This window comes from Solanum lycopersicum, chromosome 11, assembly GCF_036512215.1.
Source record: "Solanum lycopersicum chromosome 11, SLM_r2.1".
In the NCBI taxonomy this organism is placed as follows: domain Eukaryota; kingdom Viridiplantae; phylum Streptophyta; class Magnoliopsida; order Solanales; family Solanaceae; genus Solanum; species Solanum lycopersicum.
The window spans coordinates 38817805-38838846 of NC_090810.1; the positions used below are offsets into that span (position 1 = coordinate 38817805).

General features: G+C 33.0%; 1 protein-coding gene across 4 annotated transcripts in view; it reads left to right on the forward strand.

Moving 5' to 3' along the window:
• LOC101246499 (probable sphingolipid transporter spinster homolog 2) overlaps nt 1–21042 on the forward strand; it is a 46891-nt gene that overhangs the window by 12276 nt on the left and 13573 nt on the right. The gene's annotated exons all lie outside the window — the stretch shown is intronic.

Sequence of the window (21042 nt, forward strand, 5' to 3'; positions counted from 1 at the left end):
GAGGAGTTAATTTCTCAGGAACATTTTGCTCTAGGAATTTTAACAAGTTTGGCAGGTGTATCAGCATTGTGAGTTTAAGGGGGAGAAGAAGATCAATGGTAATCATATACTGGAACTGACATTAATTTAGGATGGAACTTTATTGCTGAGAAGATAGAAGTTTTTTTGAAGAAACAGGATCCCCATTTCTAGGACTGAGTCAAGATTGGTTGACAAGAACCTCCCATTCTCTGAAGCTGCCAGGAGCTTTAAGTGGTTGAGTAGGGAAGGTGATGAGGGCATTTAAGACTCCGTATTTATGAAGGGAGGAGTATATGCATTGATGAGGGGTCAAGCTCCCAAAGTGAAGTTGTACAGAGATGTTTGGTTGGGGCTTTCCCAGATAATATCTCAGAGTTTCCCATCCAATCAGAAGTCAGAAGATGGGCAAACACCTCATGGAAACAAGTCATGGCCTGAGCATTTATGAATTGGCAAACATAAATTTCCTTTTTGAGTTCGCATTTCCATAAACTTTTGAACAGTTCTTTTTTACTCTTAACAACGTTTGAACAGTTGAACTTGTCAAAAGTAGGTACGTATATCCAAATCCTGGTTTTTGAGATTAGACAGCCGACTAATCATATAATAAAAGTGGGAGATTTTTTGCGTTATAGTCCACGAGCCTTTCCCAAACTAAGAAGCACGTCTGGAATGATTGAAACAACGACATCAACTTCGAATCAATAGCTTTCCAGAATAGACTACATAATTGAGTATCAATCTTCTTCCATTTTCCCCTATCCTTTTCATTAATATCTGTAGCTTGTTTAATTAAGTAATCATGAAAATGTTTCCCCTTACACCATAGTTGTATTGAAGATGACCAAGTAGTTTGCACTATCTATTAAGGTTTCAGTAGTGATAGAATGGTCCGATTGTTCAAAATCACGGTTTTAGAACCAAAAATATATAATCCAAGGACATTTTTTTCAACTTAGTTGAAATAACCTCAAATCACGGGTAAGAGACAGCTACCAGAGAAAATGATGATCGAAGGTCTGGGACAGAGCAGATCTCGTCAGAAACAATGAGGAAGTTTGCCGAAAGTCCACTGCCTCATTGGAAAGTGATCGGAATCTAGTGGAACCTGTATAGGTGGTTTCAGAATCAGGGGCAAGTCTATCTGAGAAAAGAAACTCTCCCTGAAGTGGTTGGAACAGATCTGGCTGAGTTTTGGTCGTGGAGGTTTCCTGGTTCCATTGTGGTGTTGGTTTAATCACAACACCAATAGAAACACAGGTTTATGTCAGACAGTCGTGAAAGTCGTCAGAAGCTGGCACGACAACATAATTTTATCCTTCCTATGTGTTACTGACGTTAATCAGGCTCTAATACCATGTGAGGTGGAAGAGAAAATAAGAGAATAGGAGTAAATTAAGTTACCTACCATGTATATTCTAGAATCTTCACAAGGATACCGTCTTGTAAAAAATATATCTCAAACTCAAAAAATTATCCTAGTGCATTAAAGTCTATCTAAAAAAATCACATTCTTTTTTTTGGGGGAAGTTACACATTTGGCTGCTCGTCTAAAATTTGTACAGCCACTAGCCTATATACATATATTATACTACTATTTATACATATCTTATACATCTGTTGGCTAATATTTTGTTAGGCAGTTATTTAAGTTAGTTTCCCTTCTTTCTTTTGATAGGCAACTAAAAACAATTGTTGCTAAATAGGATCATCATTCATTTTTCTCAGAAACTTAAATTTTTTCCTTTAATTATTATTTTATAACTCAAACACATTCTTTAGTATTCCATCCATTTTAAAAAGGATAACCTAGTTTGACTTGAGCGGAGTTTAAGAAAAGAAAAAATAACTTTTTAATCTTGTGGTTCTAAATTAAAGTTATGTCAAATCATAAATCATATATATATATATATATATATATATAGATAATTTTCCCGCGCTTCGCGCGGTCATAAATAATAATTGCATTGAACTTGCAAATAATCCTTTACTAATATCCATACATTAAAAAAATGAAAAAATAGGTTCTTAAAAAAATATTAGCAATATTCCAACATGAATTTGCTTATTTGTAATTATCACATAATTCAAGAACCTGTAATGAATGAATTATTCAGGAAATAATCAATCGTTGATCTTTAATCATCATTAAAAGGAAAATGAAGTTTCTCAAAACCTCTTTTCTTTCCTCTTATACCCTTCTATACCATGGGGGATAAGACTATACTTCCATCAAGGCTTCAAATCTTACGACATTACCAGATGGACTTCCAATCATTTTTTCCGGTATGACTGGGTAGGAGCAGAAAGAAAATGAGTAGGATTACACTTAAGTGCGAAGGTGATGGAATGGATATGCTTCATTCTCAGTGAAGCCTCATCCGACCAGAAAAATTTAGTGAGAAGATGGCGATACAAGGACCAGGCAACAGAGTTTTTTGGTACTAGGAAATATAATGCTCATGGGAGGTACATGAGCATTCTGTCATTAAAGGGAGAAGACAGATCAGTTATCATAGTACCTGAATTAGACATTAATGCTGGGTGGAGGAGTGTGGCATTTAAGATAAGAAGATTTTTATTAAATGCATACCACAGAAGGAGTTGAAGATCAAGTCTGAAAAATGTGACATAAATGTCTCTTTTGCAAAGGTGGTTGAGGGCAGTAAATGGCAGAGTAGCAAATATGAGGCACCCACAGTTAAGGACAAAAAGACTGAATCCGAGGTAATTGTCAAAAGCAGAGAACAAGGTCTGCTGGGAAGGTGCATTGTCGGATTCTTTGAGAAAAACAATGCAGAAAGGCCTACCTTATCTGATGTTAGACAACGGTCTACAACAGTGTGGAAGAAGGCTTTTGGAGTCAATATATATGACATGATGGGTGGACACTTTCTCTTCGAGTTCCCCAACAGATATATGGTGGAACAAATCCTTCAGGGAGAATGGATGTGGAAGAGAAACAAAATAAAATTAGAGTGGTGGAACCCATATGTAGGCTGTGAATGGATGTGGAAGAGAAACAAAATAAAATTAGAGTGGTGGAACCCATCTGTAGGCTGTGAACCAACTACATACAAACCCAAATCCAGTTGGATTAGGGTTATGGGTCTGCCTATGCATTTATGGACGAACGAGACCTTCAAGGAGATCGGCGAGCTCTGCGGTGAATGGTTGATGACGGAGGAGGAGACAGAATTGAGAAAGATTCTGAATCGTATAGTAACTTATAAACTTTATCATGAGTGGCTTCATCTAGCTCTAAAGCTTAAGTTTTTCCCACTTACAACTTGGAGCAATATGTCCATACTTTCCACACTTGTAACAATATTCTTCAATTCTCTCTTAGAGAAGTTTTTGGCAAATCTGGTAGCCTTGCGATGAGCTTTCTTAACTTCATGCTTTTCTTTGTATCTTTTTGAATGATGACATCTTTTGTGGAATTTCTTCGGATCATTCTCGTCATAATTCTTCTTTTTCTTATCACGGGAAGGTCCTTCAATGCAAATTGCGTGCAAAAATCTCCTAATTGGGATTTTTCTGACATCTGGTTCCTTTTGATCTGCTGCGCAAGTTTTAATTCATTGCACAGATTTAGTCCTTCTTGTGTGCAAGTGCCTATCAACTTTCCATAGGTGTAGTTATCATAGGGAATCTCAGAGAGGTCTCCTCTTAGGGTCTTCTTAACCCTTTCAGCAAATAACGGAGGAAGTCCAACTATGAATCTTGCCTTCAATAACTTATTTTACTTTCTGGTAAATCCATAACTCTACTTAGGAAAGTATCCTTATACCATCTAAATTCTCCTAAATGTCTACACTTAAGACCATTTAGAAGGGTACAAATAGTTTCATTTTGGTTGGAAAAACTTCCATTGAAATGTTCTAGAATTGTGAGGACAAGGGTATAAACCGCATCTTCAATATTTTGTTTAGTCACCTTTTCTGTTGGTTTACAATCTTCACCAACGACTATTTCTCTTTTTATTTCCTCTTTGGAGGCATTAGTAATAGCATACTTCTCTTCAGGAGATAGGAAATTATCCCACCATCCACGAAGCTGTCCTATAAATCCTGCAATAATCATCTTACTGGTAGCATGATCAGAATTATTATTCGTATGCCTACAAATAGACGAATACATCAACATCCGATGTACCGAATTAAAACCTACCATTCTGTTAAGCCATCCAAATTCCATTCATAGACCTCATTTCCACTATATGAAGTGTTAGTCTGAATCCAATTTCTCTTTTCTATCAGAACATCTTGAGGAGTTGGACGGGGATAATAATAAGTCATCATAGAAGGAATAGTAGTATAGCCACCTTTACCAACAATCTTTTGTTGGTTATGATATCTGGATTTAAATCGTCTAGAATTAATCTCAGAGATTTCCAAATTATTATTCTCTGAAATTGTTCTTCAATTTTATTAATATCTGAAAAATCATTTGAAAAGTCGAGGTTTGGTACTTATACCAGAAAGCTTTTTATCAATAAGACTTTCTAAATTATTAAAAGATTTTATCTTAAAGTCAGTAGTATCACTTAGAGTATGCAAAGATAAAGGCCTACATCTAGTTGGGCCATAAATAGGAACATCAGGGGTAATAGGGGAAATATGCTGTATTTCCGATAAAGTTCTGTACCTGAAAAAGATTAGCCTATATTATAAACAAGAGATTTATCATGAAATTGGATACATACTCTTCTATAAGGATTTTGAGTAATATGAGAATACTCACTGTTAGTAGCTTCTTCAGTCACCTGCCTCAGAGATGTAACCGAATTTAAAGTCCATGTAGTTGGGAAATTAATTTCTTCCCACTTAATTGGTCTTCTAGTGGTGACCTTAGACTTTGTAAAATTGGTTTCCACCAAGATAGTTTCATTAGATTTATCATATAAGTTACATCTAGGACTCAGAGTATTAGCTTATAATAGATTCAATGAGATAAGCATATAAGTTCAGAACCAGGTGCATAATTATAACCATGTGTTTTAACATTTAATGTCAAAGCATCGAGTATATTAACATCAGATAGTGACAACTGAAGATTAGGTTGTGTATTGAAATAAACTGGACCATATGCCACAGTAGATTCAATTGAACCCATCAACGATTGTCTAAAATTCAAGTTTCTAGCATCCCTTAAAGCTGCTAAGAAAGTTTCAGGTAACCCTTTTAGGGTTAAAGGTTTAAAAGCAATTTGAACCATATCGATATACATAAAATTGTATTTGGATTTATAAAAATCAATATCTCGCTTATTTAATAAAAAAATAGTTTGCTCATTTGAATTTAGAGCCAGTGATTGTTCAGTTGTTTTTATCAACTATTTTGAAGAAAGTTTATCAAACTATTACAATATAATATAATATCTTTTTGAACCCCCTAGATGGAAGTCCTGCACAGTGATGTAACACTTTATTATAGCCTAGAACACGTTGATACCCGGTAGTCCGCTCGGCCATCCAGATCTAGCTTTGCACATGACCAAGTTATACTAGAAACACATTATAGTTTTGTTAAATATTTTATCCCAAGTTTTGGCTGTAAGTTTCAAAATACCAAATTCTAAATTTGTTCCATTTTTTATTATAAAATTCTTTCTGAATATGTTTTTGAACCAGGGATCCTGGACTGAAATCTAATTGTTGACTCATCATCATCAAATTTCGTTGAGATCTGTTGATTTATCAATGTTGAAATCCATTTATGACTGAGTTGGATCCAAATCTGACAACTTATCTGTTGCTTGAACAATATTTGTTTTAGGGTTTATCTTTACCCTTTCAACCAATCCTTCACTCATAGTATCACTTAAAGTGTGAAGAGACAAAGGTCTTCGCCTTGCTGATCCATAACTAGGACCTTCATGGCTTATAGTAGAGATATGCTGAATTTCAGGTAACCTTCTATAACCAGAGAAAGATCTCCTATTATAAACAGGAGAATTATAAGCAGGAGAATTATCAGTAAACTCAATGCAAACCTTACCATCTGGATATTGAGTAATATGAGAATAGTCACTATTAGTGACTTCTTCAGCAACCTGTCTTTGAGACACAACATCATTTAAAATCCATTTATCAGGAAAATTAATTTCATCCCATTTAATAGGTCTTCTGGTAGTAATTTTAGATTTAGTAAAATAAGTTTCAACCAGAATTGTTTCATTAGACGAATCATATAATTTACATCTACGGTTTAAAGTAGTTAACAACTTATAATAAATCCTATAAGATAAGCAAATAAGCTCAAATCCAATAGCATAATTATAACCATGACTTTTTACATTTAATGTTAATGTATCAAGAATATTTCTATCAGATAAAGATAATTGCAAATTGGGTTGCGTATTGAAATAAACTGGTCCATAAGCAACAGTAGGTTCAATCGAACCTATAAGAGATTGTCGGAAATTTAAATTTCTAGCATCTGGAAGAGCTGCTAAAAATGTTTCAGGTAACCCTTTAAGAGTTAAGGGTTTAAAAGCAATCTGCACCATACCAATATGCATCCAGTTATATCTAGCTTTATAAATATCAATATCTCTTTTGTTCAATAGTTGAACAACCTGCTCATCAAAATTAAGAGCTAAAGATTGCTCAGAAGTTTTAACCACCTGCTTAGTAGACAATTTATCAAACCAACCATAATCATAAATTAATTTAGTATCCACTTTAGGGATAGTCCATTTGTTTAACAAATCAAGGTTTTGAGGTATATCTACCTCTTCCAATCTAGTACTTTTAATATTATTATCACTAAAATTCATAATTTTGATAAAATTTCATATCCATGCTTCGCTTTCATTAGATCTGTTATATGTCCTTATAGAATATCTGGCTCTGATACCATATCAGGATCGAGAAGGCTGGCGGTAGTCCACTCGGCCACATATCAGGATCGAGAAGGCTGGCGATAGTCCGCTCGGCCATCAAGATCTAGCTTTGCACATGGCCAAGATATACTAGAAACGCATTATAGTTTTGTTAAATGTTTTATCCTAAGTTTTGGCTGTAAGGTAAACTATTACTCAAGCATGGAGCTTGTCTTAATAATATACATATTAATGTATAGCAGTTCTAACATAGGTTTCAGGCTGCCCCTTTCTTCAACAATTAACGGGGACTTACAATACCACATGCTCGCTACCATTAACAATGTATTATTAGACTGTACCACCATCTCGAAACCAAGTCAAAATTTGTGATAAAAGATTTAAGAACTATAATAAGAACTCTTTATAACTTGATCAGATCCAAATATTTAAACAAGAACATCATACAGAAATTATGAAGCTAGCATAGATATGAAAATTATCTTAGCCGGCCATGGAGGCGGCAATAAAGAAATAAAAGAAGATTAAAATACTTAAAAGAGAAATACCTTGATGACAAATCTTAAAGCAAACTTCTTTTTTATTGCACACTTACAATATTTTAAAAGAGGGAGAGAGAGAGCAAACTAGAGAAAGATAAAACTCAAAAACTTGCACACCTAGCCCTCCGAATGAGGCTTCTTATATAGAAAATAAAAATTAAAATGGGTCCCTTATGTGGGCCCTAAATAGTGTTTTTAAACAGTACTATTAAACAGTATTATACTGTTTTTGTTAAGGAAGAATCAAATCTTATCCTTTCCTTTCAAAGTCTTTATTATTGTATTGTCTTGTTCTTTAATTGATGCGAGAAAGTCCTCCACCTTTTGCAACAGACTTTCTGTCAATTCAGTGTCTTGGTCAACAGACTGTGCATCAGCAGTATCACTTTGTCAACTTTTCATTGAAGTGTCTGATTTATCAAATTCAGAAATATTTTCTAACAAATTCTTTTTAATTTCTTCCAAATAATCATTTATCATTTCTTTTTTGTTTCCATCTTGAATGGAAATTCTTCGAGCAATATGCTTGATTGAACTCCCAGTAGAAATGCCTTTTTGAAGAGAGTTCTGATATGCCTTAATGGTATTGGTAATTTGATCCAATAACTCTTGTCCATATAATTGTCCAGTTGTTGGGTCTTGTCTATTTAATTTTTCCCAGAAATTGGTAAAATATTTGCGATATAAACAAGGAATGTTTTCGTTTGGGGTATAACCCACTTCTGGAATCCATTTATGGATCCATGGAATAGAAAACTCAATAAAGAAATACATTTGATCTATTTTTTCAATATTTGGGATATGATCTTGCAAAAATAAATCAGTTAAAAATGGAGAAACTTTTGCCCATTGTTTATAAAAAGTATTGAAGTTATAAGGTAAAATCTTTATCGTTGGGCCATGAATAGACCACCAGTTTATAAACCAATTGGGTAAATTTTTTGTAAAAACTTGAGCACAAACTTCAAAAAACCATGTGTGTTTAAGTTTATTATTATTGTAATAAAATATTTTATGAAAAGCATGGATATAATCCAGTAAGTAAAATTCATGTTTATTTTATTAACAGAAACCTGTTTCTCATGAAACTTGTGCTTTGCATAACAAAATTATTTATTTTGTTCCGTGCTTTATAACTACATATTTAACTTTGCATATTAAAGTTATTGAAAGAACTTTTAAAGAAAATGATGGCACTATAACTAAAGCCATCTATCCTCCTCAAGCACCTTTTATTTTACCAAATAATACTGGGTTAACTTTTTCAGCTTTTCAAAAGTTTATTCAAACAGATGTTGCCCAGATTACTATTCACGAGATTAATAATCTTATTGCTCAAAATAATTATTTGAGTTTATATATTAAAGTTCTTGGAGAACATATTAGTTCTTTAGATAAAAAATGATGAATTAATTATTTTGGTAAAAGAATTTCAAAAACGTCCAAAAGAAGATAAACCTTCAACTTCTAAAATTTCTTTAAGTGTTCCTACTTATATTCAACGTCCTATTGATACTGTTGATTTTAAAGTTAAATCTTTTGATGATTTAGAAAATCTTATGATAAAAAATTGTCCGGTTTGAGTTCAAAACCTATTACAAATGATTTTTCTGAATCAAATATTGCTAAGATTGAAAATCAACTCCTTGGTATTCAAGATCCGAATCAGGAAGTTTCGGAAGTAAATGCCCGAAGATTTAAAGCTGGTAATAATCAAAAGCAAAGAATTATAGGAAAAGGGGGTTATGCAACTCTCCCTTCAATGATGACTTATTATTATCCTCGTCCTACTCCTAAAGATGTGTTAACTGAAGAAAGAGATTGAAATCAAACAAACACATCTTACAGTGGTCATGAGGTGTATGAATGGAATTTAGATGCCTTGACTGAAAGGCAGGTTTCCATTATGGTACATCGGATGTTGATGTACTCATCAATTTGTTGTCATACGAATCAGAATAGTGATAATGCTATATGTAAAATGATTATAGCAGGATTTACAGGTCAACTCAGAGGATGGTGGGATAATTTCTTAACACCTGAGGAAAAGTATGCTATAACAACTGCATACAAAGAAGAAGTTAAAAGAGAAATTATTACTGGTGAAGATGGAAAGCCAGTAGAAAAATTACAACTTTAAAGGTTGAAGATGCAGTTTATACGCTTGTTCTTACTATTTTGTAACATTTTAATGAAAGATTTTCCAACCAAAATGAGACTATTCGAACTTTATTAAATGGACTTAAATGTAACCATTTGGGATATTTTCGATGGTATAAGGATACTTTCATGAGTAGAGTTATGGATCTACCTGAAAGTAAATCAAGTTATTGGAAGAATAGATTCATTGATGGTCTTCCTGCATTATTTTCTGAAAGAGTTAAGAAAGTTTTGAGAGGAGATAGACCAGAAATCCCTTATGATATGTTAACTTATGGAAAGTTAATAGGGATTTGTACTGAAGAAGGATTAAATCTTTGTAATGAGCTTAAGTTGGCTCAACAAATTAAAAGAACTCAAATGTCTGAAAAATCTCAATTGGGAGATTTTTGTACGCAATTTGGAATAGAATGATCGTCTAGTTCTAAACCAAAGACAGGTCAAACTGATGAAAGTCATTCGCGAAAGCATAAAAGACGTCATCGTTCAAAACGATACAAGGTAAAGAAAGAAGAAAAGAAAGCTAATAGGAAAGCAACAAGGTTTGTTAGGAGTTTCTCTAAAAGAGATTTGAAAAATATTAAATGCTACAAGTGTGGACGATTTGGTCATCTTGCAGCTAATTGTAAGGCAGATAAGTTTAAAGCTTTGGAGTTGGATGAAGCAACCCAAGATAAACTCTATGAGTTATTATACGAATCAGATTCAAATGATTCAAATTCTTCTGGTTATTCATCAGGTTATAGTACTGATAATAATGTTGATAATGCTAATGATAAATGTGCTAATTGTCCAGGTGATAATTGTTCTTGTGGGCAAGATGAATTTTATAAATTGCAATCTTAAATGAAAGATTCTAAATTAGATAAATTACAACAAAGTTTTGAAGAATTAACTTTTAAAATGATTTCTTCAGAAAATGTTATTGAACTTTTAAAAGGTGTATCAGATGAAAATCTTCGAAACAAAATTTTAGAAATGGCTTCTTCAAAAACCTCTTCTTCGAAAACTTTTGAAAAATCGAAGAAGAATGAAGATAAAAATTTTGAAAATTTCAATTACAATGTTAGTCCTTATTCTTTACAAGAAGTTTTTTCTAGACTTGAAAAGAAAGGGTCAGATGTTGTAAGAGATACTTCTCTTGATGATTTAAAACATGAGGTTGAAACCTTAAAGAAGAGATTAAATCTTTGAAACAAAATCAGTGGATTAATAATCATTGTATTTCTCAATTAGAAAATGATAGAGATATTCCTGTTTCTGATAAAGGTAAAGTTGTTATAGATGAAGAAATTAATGAATCTCTTAGTCCTAAATTTCTGGGAATGATGCAAATTGTTACTGCTCATCGTTGGTATATAAATTGCACCTTGTGTATCCTGGCGGTAGTCCGCACGGCCATTTAGATCTAACTTTGCACATGGCCAAGTTATATTTGAAACGTATTATAGTTTATAAATTTTTTATCCTAAATTTCGGCTGTATGGTAACTTTTACTCAAGCATGAGGCCTGTCACAATAATATACATGGTAATGTATAGCAGTTTTAACATGGGTTTCAGGCTGACCCTTTCTTCAACAATTAGCGGGGACTTACAATACCACATGTTCGCTACCATTAACAGTGTATTATCAGACTGTACCACCATCTCGAAACCAAGTCAAAACTTGTGATAAAAGATTTAAGAACTATAATAAGAATTCATTATAACTTGATTATATCCATATATTAAACAAGAACATCATACAGAAATTATGCAGCTAGCATAGATATGAAAATTATCTTAGCCGGCCATGGAGGCGGCAATAATAAAAGAAAATAAAATGAAAGTTACTAAGAGAAAATACCTTCGAAACAAATCTTTAATCCAAAACGCTTCTTTATTAATACACATAAGAAAGTTTCTATGAGAATAAGGCTTCTTATATAGAAAAAGAAAAAGTAAAATGGGTCCCTTGTGTGGGTCCTACAATAATGTTTTAAACAGTAATATACTGTTCTTGATAAGGACGAATCAATTGTTATCCTTTCTTCTTGATAAGGAAGAACCAAATCTTATCCTTTCCCTTCAAGTTCTTCATTATTGCGCCTTCTTGATCTTTAATTGATGCGAGGAAATTTTTCACTTTCTGCATTTGACTTTCTATCAATTCAATATCTTGTTCTACCGACTGTGCATCAGCAGTATTGCCACTATGTCCACTTTTCATCGAAGTGTCTAATTTATCGAAGTCTGAAATATTTTGTAATAAATTTTTCTTGACTTCTTCCAGATAATCATTGATCATTTCTTCTTTATTTCCATCTTGAATGGAAATTCTTCGAGCAATATGCTTAATGGAACTCCCCGTAGATATTCCTTTTTGAGGAGAGTCATGGTATACCTGAATGGTCTTGGTGATTTGATCAATTAATTCTTGGCCATATATTTGTCCACTTGCGGGATCTTGTCTATTTAATTTTTCCCAAAATTTATGAAAATACTTTCTGTATAGACGTGGAATATTTTCATTTAGGGTATAACCCACTTCCGGTACCTATTTATGAATCCAGGGTATAGAAAACTCAATGAAAAAATATATTTGATCAATTTTTTCTATATTCGAAATATGATCTTGTAAATATAAATTAGTTAAAAAGGGAGAAACCTTCACCCCCCACTGCTTATATAAAGTTAGAAAATTATAGGGTAAAATCTTTACAGTTGGCCCATGAAGAGTCCACCAGTTTATAAACCAATTTGGTATGTTCTGAGTAAAAACTTTTGCACATATTTTTAAAAACCAAGTGTGCTTGAGCTTTTCATTATTATCGTAAAAGATTTTATGAAAAACTTGGATATAATCCCAGTAAGTAAAATTCATATTTATTTTATTAACAGAAACAAATCTATCTTGCATCGTGGATATTCCCCATTCTTCTGCAGATATAATCTGCTTAATAGTGATTTTAGAGAAGTTATAAACATTCTTGTCATATTCTGAAATGAAATGCTGAAATTCAGCACTTCCTGTATGACTTAGAATAGACTCATAATACGTCCGAGTCTTATATGCTTCGCCAGGGAAATATAATCCCTTTGTTAAATACCTTTGGAGTATCTTCCAAGATTCATTACTTCTCTGAATATCAGAGTTTTCCAAAAGAAATATAATCTCTTTTGTGGATGCTTCTTCTGAGACTCTGACTAAATCAGCTTCTCTGGCTAAAGAGGCGTAGGTATCACCTTGCTCTTTTTTCAGCAAATATGCCTGAATTTGTTCATATAATGAACTGTCTTTAGGAATGTCTTTTAAATTTATAGAGGATGAAGCTGATGAAGAGGCTTCGCCAATTTTTGAATTAATCAAAGTTTTACTTCCTAACTGTATAACAGGAAAGGAAGAGTCATATGACGATCTTGTAGATTGTGAAGAGGACGATCTTCCCCTTCCTCGTTGATTTTTTCCCCCAAGACCACGAACATGTGACCATGGCGGAGGGTCAGTACCTCCCATACTGCAAATTTTTAACAAATGAATAACTCTACTCATGTAAATATCCTGATATATCTAATTCCCAATCATTATCAGCAAGGGAAAGTTCAGAAAAATGGTGAATCATATATAAAAAAGTCTAGAACTAAATCGTCGATAATTATATCGAGGATCTTTTCTTTTAAATCTGCATTAAAAGGTAAAACCCTTAAAATTGTAATAAGAGCTTCATTACCTAGAAAATATTGGTAAGTAGACCTTATAAGAATTTTTAGGAAAATAAGAATTCTCTTGATAAAAAATCGGGAAGTGAATTATCAGTTCCCTTTTTATACTGAATTTCAAAGTCGAACGGAGCTAATTGTGCCTGCCACCTAGCAAACATTAACTTTGAAATATCATGTTTAAAATCTTTATCAAACATATATTTGACTGATTGAGCATCAATTTCTAATAATAATGTCACGACCCAAACCGGGTTGCGACTGGCACCCACACTTACCCTCCTATGTGAGCGAACCAACCAATCTAAACCTTAACATTTCAATGTAATAACAACAGAAAATAACGCGGAAGACTTAAACTCATTAATAAAACCAATTCAATAACTATCAATATTCAACATCGATTATTCCCAAAACCTGGAAGTCATCATCACAAGAACATCTACTTTAAACTACTAATTCTAAGAGTTTCTAAGAAGCTAAAAATACATAAGAAGCTAGTCCGTGCCGGAGGTTCAAGGCATCAAGACATGAAGGAGAACATCCAGTCCAAGCTAGAAGCGTTAGCTCACCCTGAACATCCGGTGTGACGAAGACTGGCTTGAGTTACTGTTGAGTCGAAGATGACGGCACGTTTGCTGCACTCCACAAATAACAAGAAGAAAACAATAAAAGTAGGGGTCAGTACAAGCACGGGTACTGAGTAGATATCATCGGCCAACCCAAAATAGAAAACAGTATATATCAAGTAATATCATAAAATCAACTATGATACTCAACATGTAGCAACAACAAGCACTATATCATTAACAATTACCGTCAAGTTCACACATGAGGACTCAAGCCCCAATACCATACTCATTTGGGAATCATGTTCATTAGATTGAGTATATTAACATCTTTCAAGATTCATTATCTTTATTTCTCTTGTGTCGGTACGTGACACTCCGCTCCCTCATATTCATTATTCCTCTTGTGTCGGTACGTGACACTCCGATCCCCTAAATCTATGTGTCGGTTCGTGACACCCGATCCCCTAAATCTACGTGTCGGTTCGTGACACCCGATCCCCTAATTCTACGTGTCGGTTCGTGACACCCGATCCCCTAATTCTACGTGTCGGTTCGTGACACCCGATCCCTTAATATCATTCTGTAAATCATCAAGCCTTCCCTATACCAAGGCATCCTCAATCCCATTACTTTAATTCATCAAGCCTTCTTCTATACCAAGGCATCATCAATCCCATTACTTTAATTCATCAAGCCTTCTTCTATACCAAGGCATCATCATTAATAATGTATATTAAAGTTTTTTTTCAAGATTTGGGATTCAATATTTTCATCATGCTTATCTTATCACAATCACATAATCATATTCATGCAAACATACAATTAAGCATATAGTAGGGTTTACAATACTACCAATACATATCATTCTCTATTAAGAGTTTACTATGAAAGCATGAAAACCATAACCTACCTCCACCGAAGAATTGAAATCAAGCAAGTTAATCCTCAAAGCTTGGTGTTTTTCCTCTTCTTCTCGATCGTTTCTCTCTCTCCCTTCTTGTTCTTTTTATTTTCTTATTCAAACCTCTTTCTTTTACCCTAATTAATATATAATTAAGAATAAAAGATGGCAATAATACCCCACTAATTAACTTAGGGTTACCTCTTTTAACCCCCCAGAATTTGAGTTATTAATATAAACCCACGAAATCTATAATTAAGGAAAGAATAGTCCAAAAACGTCCCTTAAAACGTGTAAGGAAATCCGATTCTGCCTGGGATTTGCGCAACCTGTGACGGGCCGTCGTGTCTGCGACGGTCCGTCCTGCAGGTCGTCGCAAAGTTCAGAGAATGGATTTTCACTGAAGTCTCCGTGACGGTCCGTCACGCCCGTGACGGTCCGTCACGCCCGTGACGGTCCGTCCTGCCATTCCGTCACGAAGTTCAGAGAGTCGCTCCCTGTACCAAATTCTCAAGAGTTGAAGTGTTTTGAAACGGTGGATCACGACGGTTCGTCGTGCCTATGACGGTCCGTCCTGCGTGTCCGTCACAGAGTTCAGAGAGTCGCTCCCTGTACCAAATTCTCAAGAGTTGAAGTGTTTTGAAACGGTGGATCACGACGGTTCGTCGTGCCTATGACGGTCCGTCCTGCGTGTCCGTCACAGAGTTCAGAGAGTCGATTCTCAGTACCCAATTTCAGATTTTCTAAGTGTTTTGAAACGAGACCCTGCGACGGTCCGTCGTGCCCTTGACGGTCCGTCGTGGGGTCCGTCGCTTCTGCCAGTTTTTCCAGAATTGAAGTCTGTTGCTCAAAACGACTAAACAGGTCATTACAAATAAATTTTTGATTATATAAATCATCCTTAAATTTTAAAACACATTTAACAATGCATAACATTTCATGAGCAACAGTCGCATATTTGCGCTAAGATTCAGACCATTTGCCTGAATGAAATCTAATAAGATATTCAACTTTATCATGGGGATTGACTTGCTTTAAGATTCCACCATAACCAATATTAGAAGCATCAGTCTCAACAATCTTAATCCAATTTGGATTTGCTAAAGTAAGACAAGGCAAATATTTAACTCTTTGCTTGATAGATTTTACTAATTTTGTAAGATCTTTAGTCCAAGGTAATATTTTACCTTTCTTTAACCTATCAGTTAAAGGAGCAAGATTTTTAGATAATTTTTTATAAAATGGGGAAATATAATTTAAGCTGCCCAAAAACCTTTGCAACATGTTTTTATCAGTAATTTCATCAGGAAATTTTGATGCAAAATCGATGGATCTCTGAATAGGAGTAATTTTTCCTTGACAAATTTGATGGCCCAAAAATCTCACATCAGTTTGAAAAAGACTCATTTTGGTTTTAGATATAACTAAACCATTTTGTATAACAATGTTCTTGAAAATATCAAGATGCTTAATATGAGATTCTAATGTTTTAGAATAAACAAGAATATCATCAATATAAACAATTATGAAATCCATATAAGGATTAAAAATATCATTCATAATTTTTTGAAATTCAGAAGGAGCATTTTTCAAACCAAAAGGCATAACATTCCACTCGTATTGACCAAATGAAACATTAAAAGCAGTTCGATAAGTATGTTCCTTAAAAATCTGAATTTGCCAATAACCTGATTTTAAATCAAAATTGGAAAATATATTAGCATCATATAATCTAGAAAGAAGATCTTTCTTATTTGGAATGGGGTACCTAATCCATTTTAAAACTTTGTTTAAAGGTTTATAATTTTATTACCAACCTGGGAACACCTCTTTCTTGTTCTGCAGCGTTATTAACATAAAAAGAAGTACAAGACCATGGAGATTTAGAGGGTTTTATAAGTCCCTTTTGTAATAAACTATCAATTTCCTTTTTACAGAAATCAACTAACTCTGCATTCATTTGACAGGGGCGAGATTTTGTAGGAATATCTAATTCAGAAAAAGAATCTTCATAAGGCAAGGTCACAATATGCTTTTTCCTGTCCCAAAAAGCATTTGGATGATCTGCACAAATATCAGCTGCCATTTTTCAAGAAATTAATTTAATTTTTTCCTGTTCTTTAGTTGATTGTAATGATTCTGAAATATTCAGCTATAAATTTTAAATTAATGGTATTACCATTATAATTTGCTGTAAATCCTTTTGCATTTAAATTAGAAAAGGGATAAATAGCATTAATAAAAGGAATACCAAGTATAATTGGTGGATATAATTGATTTTTAACCAGAAAGAAAAAGTGAGGAATACAAACCTTACTCTGGCAAATACAAGTATTAGACAGTTTATATTTTATGTCTAAAGCATGATTAGAAGCAGATTTAACAATATGAGTTGTTTTTTCAAAAAATCGTGAAGGAATTAATCCTTATTGAATACAGCTAACATCAACACTACTATCAATCATTGCAATGCTTGAAACTTTAAAATCATTATTAATCAGAATGGTGCAATTAATATACCAACGATGAGCAATAACAATTTGCATCATTCCAAGAAATTTAGGACTAAGAGATGCATCAGTCTCTTCAGCTATAACAGCCTTACCTTTATCAAAAACAAAAATATCTTTTTCATTTTCCAATTGAGAAATTCGATGATTATTAATCAACTGATTTTGTTTTAAAGATTTAATCTCCTTTTTAAGGTTTTCAACCTCTGATTTTAAATCATCAAGAGACGTATCTCTGATTTTTACAATATCTTGCCCTTTTTTTTCAAGTCGTGAAAATACTTCTTGTAAAGAATAAGGACTAGAATTGTAATTGAAATCTTCAACCTCATTCTTCTTTGTTTTTTCAAATTTTTTTGAAGAAGATGCTTTTGAAGAAGCCATTTCTAAAATCTTATTTCTAAGATTTTCATCAGAAACATCTTTTAAAAGTTCAATAACATTTTCAGAAGAAATTATTTTAAAAGTTAATTCTTCAAAACTTTGTTGTAATTTATCTAAATAAGAATCTTCCATATGAGATTGCAATTTATAAAAATCATCTTGTCCGCAAGTACAATTATCATCTGGACAATTAACACATTTTTGATTACCATTATCAACATGATATCAGTACTATAACCTGAAGAATATACCCAGCAGAATTTGAATCTGAATCTGATTCATATAATAACTCATAGAGTTTATCTTGAGTCAATTCATCCAACTCCAAAGCTTTAAACTTATCGGCCTTACAATTAGCTGCAAGATGACCAAAACGTCCACACTTATAGCATTTAATATTTTTCAAATCTCTTTTAGAGAAATTTCTGGCAAACCTTGTTGCTTTCATATGAGCTTTCTTTTCTTCTTTCTTTTCCTTGTATCGTTTTGAACGATGACGTCTTTTATGTTTTCGCAGGTGTCTTTCCTCAGTTTGACCTGTCTTTGGTTTAGAACTAGACGGTCCTTCTATTCCAAACTGCGTACAAAAATCTCTCAATTGAGATTTCAGACATTTGAGTTCTTTTTATCTGTTGAGCCAACTTAAGCTCATTACAAATATTTAATCCTTCTTCAGTACAAATCCCTATTAACTTTCCATAAGTTAATCTATCATAAGAGATTTCTGGTTGATCTCCTCTTAAAACTTTCTTAACTCTTTCAGAAAATAATGAAGGAAGACCATCAATAAATCGATTTTTCCAATAACTTGATTTACTTTCAGGTAGATCCATAACTCTACTCATGAAAGTATCCTTATACCATCGAAAATATCCCAAATGGTTACATTTAAGTCCATTTAATAAAGTTCGAATTGTCTCATTTTGATTGGAAAATCTTCCATTAAAATGTTCTAATATTGTAAGAACAAGAGTATAAACTGCATCTTCAACTTTATGAGTTGTAATCTTTTCTACTGGTTTTCCATCTTCACGAGTACCTAGTTCTCTTTTAACTTCTTCTTTGTATGCATTTGTTATTGCATACTTTTCTTCAGATGATAAGAAATTATCCCACCATCCTCTGAGTTGACCTGTAAATCCTGCTATAATCATTTTACATATAGCATGATCACTATTCTGATTCGTATGACGACAAATTGATGAGTACATCAACATCCGATGTACCATAATGGAAACCTGCCTTTCAGTCAAGGCATCCAAATTCCATTCATACACCTCATTACCACTGTAAGATGTGTTAGTTTGATTCCAATCTCTTTCTTCGACTAACACATCTTGGGGAGTAGGACGAGGATAATAATAAGTCATCATTGAAGGGAGAGTTGCATAACCCCCTTTGCCTATAATCCTTTGCTTGTTATTATAACCGGTTTTGGATCTTCGAACATTTACTTCCGAAACATCCTGATTCGGATCTTGAATACCAAGGAGTTGATTTTCAATCTTAGCAATATTTGATTCAGGAAAATCATTTGTAATAGGTTTTGAACTTAAACCAGACAATTTTTTATCAATAAGATTTTCTAAATCATTAAAAGATTTAACTTTAAAATCAGCAGTATCAATAGGACGTTGAATATGAGTAGGAACACTTAAAGAAATTTTTGAAGTAGAAGCTTTATCTTCTTTTGGACCCTTTTGAAATTCCTTTACCAAAATAATTAATTCATCTAATTTTTGATCTAAAGAACTAATATGTTCTCCAAGAACTTTAACATATAAACTCAAATAATTATTTTGAGAAATAAGATCATTAATATCATGAATAGTAATCTGGGCAACATCTGTTTGAATAAACTTTTGAAAAGTTGAAAAAGTTAACCCAGTATTATTTAGTAAAATAAACGGAGCTTGAGAAGGAGAGATGGCTTTAGTAATAGTGCCATCACTTGCTTTAAAAGTTCTTTCTATAACTTTGATATATAAAGGTAAATAAGTAGTTATAAACCACGGAACAAAATAAATAATTTTATTATGTAAAGCACAAGTTTCATAAAACTCTTGAGAAATATTATTTAAATCATCTTGCCTATAAGTCTCAAAAAACCAAGTTCTAAACTGGTTCCATTTTTTATGATAAAATTCTTTTTGAATATGTTTTCTAACCAGGGATCCTGGACTAAAATCCAATTGTTGACTCATCATAATCAAATTTCATTGAGATCTGTTGATTTATCAACATTAAATTCCATTTCAGACTGATTTGGATATAAATCTGACAACTTATCTGTTGCTTGAACAATATTAGTTTTAGGGTCTATTCTTACCCTTTCAACCAATCCTTCACTCATAGTATCACTTAAAGTGTGAATAGATAAAGATCTTCGCCTTGCTGATCCATAGCTAGGACCTGCATGACTTATAGGAGAAATATGTTGAATTTCTGGTAACCTTCTATAACCAGAAAAAGATCGCCTATTATAAACAGGAGAATTATCACTAAATTCAATACAAATCTTACCATCTAGATTTTGAGTAATATGAGAATAGTCACTATTAGTGATATCTTCAGCAACCTGTCTTTGAGACACAACATCATTTAAAATCCATTTATCAGGAAAATTAATCTCATCCCATTTAATAGGTCTTCTGGTAGTAATCTTAGATTTAGTAAAATTAGTTTCAACCAGAATAGTCTCATTAGACGAATCATATAATTTATATCTAGGATTTAAAGTAGTCAATAACTTGTAATAAATCCTGTAAGATAAGCAAATAAGCTCAGATCCAGCATCATAATTATAACCATGAGTTTTAACATTTAATTGTTAACGCATCAAGAATATTTTTATCAGATAAAGATAATTGCAAATTAGGTTGCGTATGGAAATAAACTGGTCCATAAGCAACAGTAGATTCAATTGAACCCATAAGAGATTGTCTAAAATTCAAATTTCTAGCATCTCGTAAAGCTGCTAAAAAGGTTTCAGGTAACCCTTTAAGAGTTAAAGGTTTAAAAGCAATCTGCACCATACCAATATGCATCCAGTTATATTTAGATTTATAAATATCAGTATCTCTTTTGTTCAATAATTGAACAACTTGCTCGTCAGAATTAAGAGCTAAAGATTGCTCATTAGTTTTAACCACATGCTTAGTAGACAATTTGTTAAACCAAATTACATAAATTGGGTATTTTAAGTAGAAGAAGAAGAACGAAAAACTTAAAAACTAGTTTAAAAATTTGAAGAAACCCCTCTATTTATAGCCAACAAAGGGTAGTGTAGAAAATGTTTATTGTGCCTTGTAAAAAAATGTCACAACCCTTCAAAAAGTTCATAACTCATCGGAGGAGTCATATGTCTTTGGAAAAGTCAAAGTCCTTCGAAAAAGTCACAAT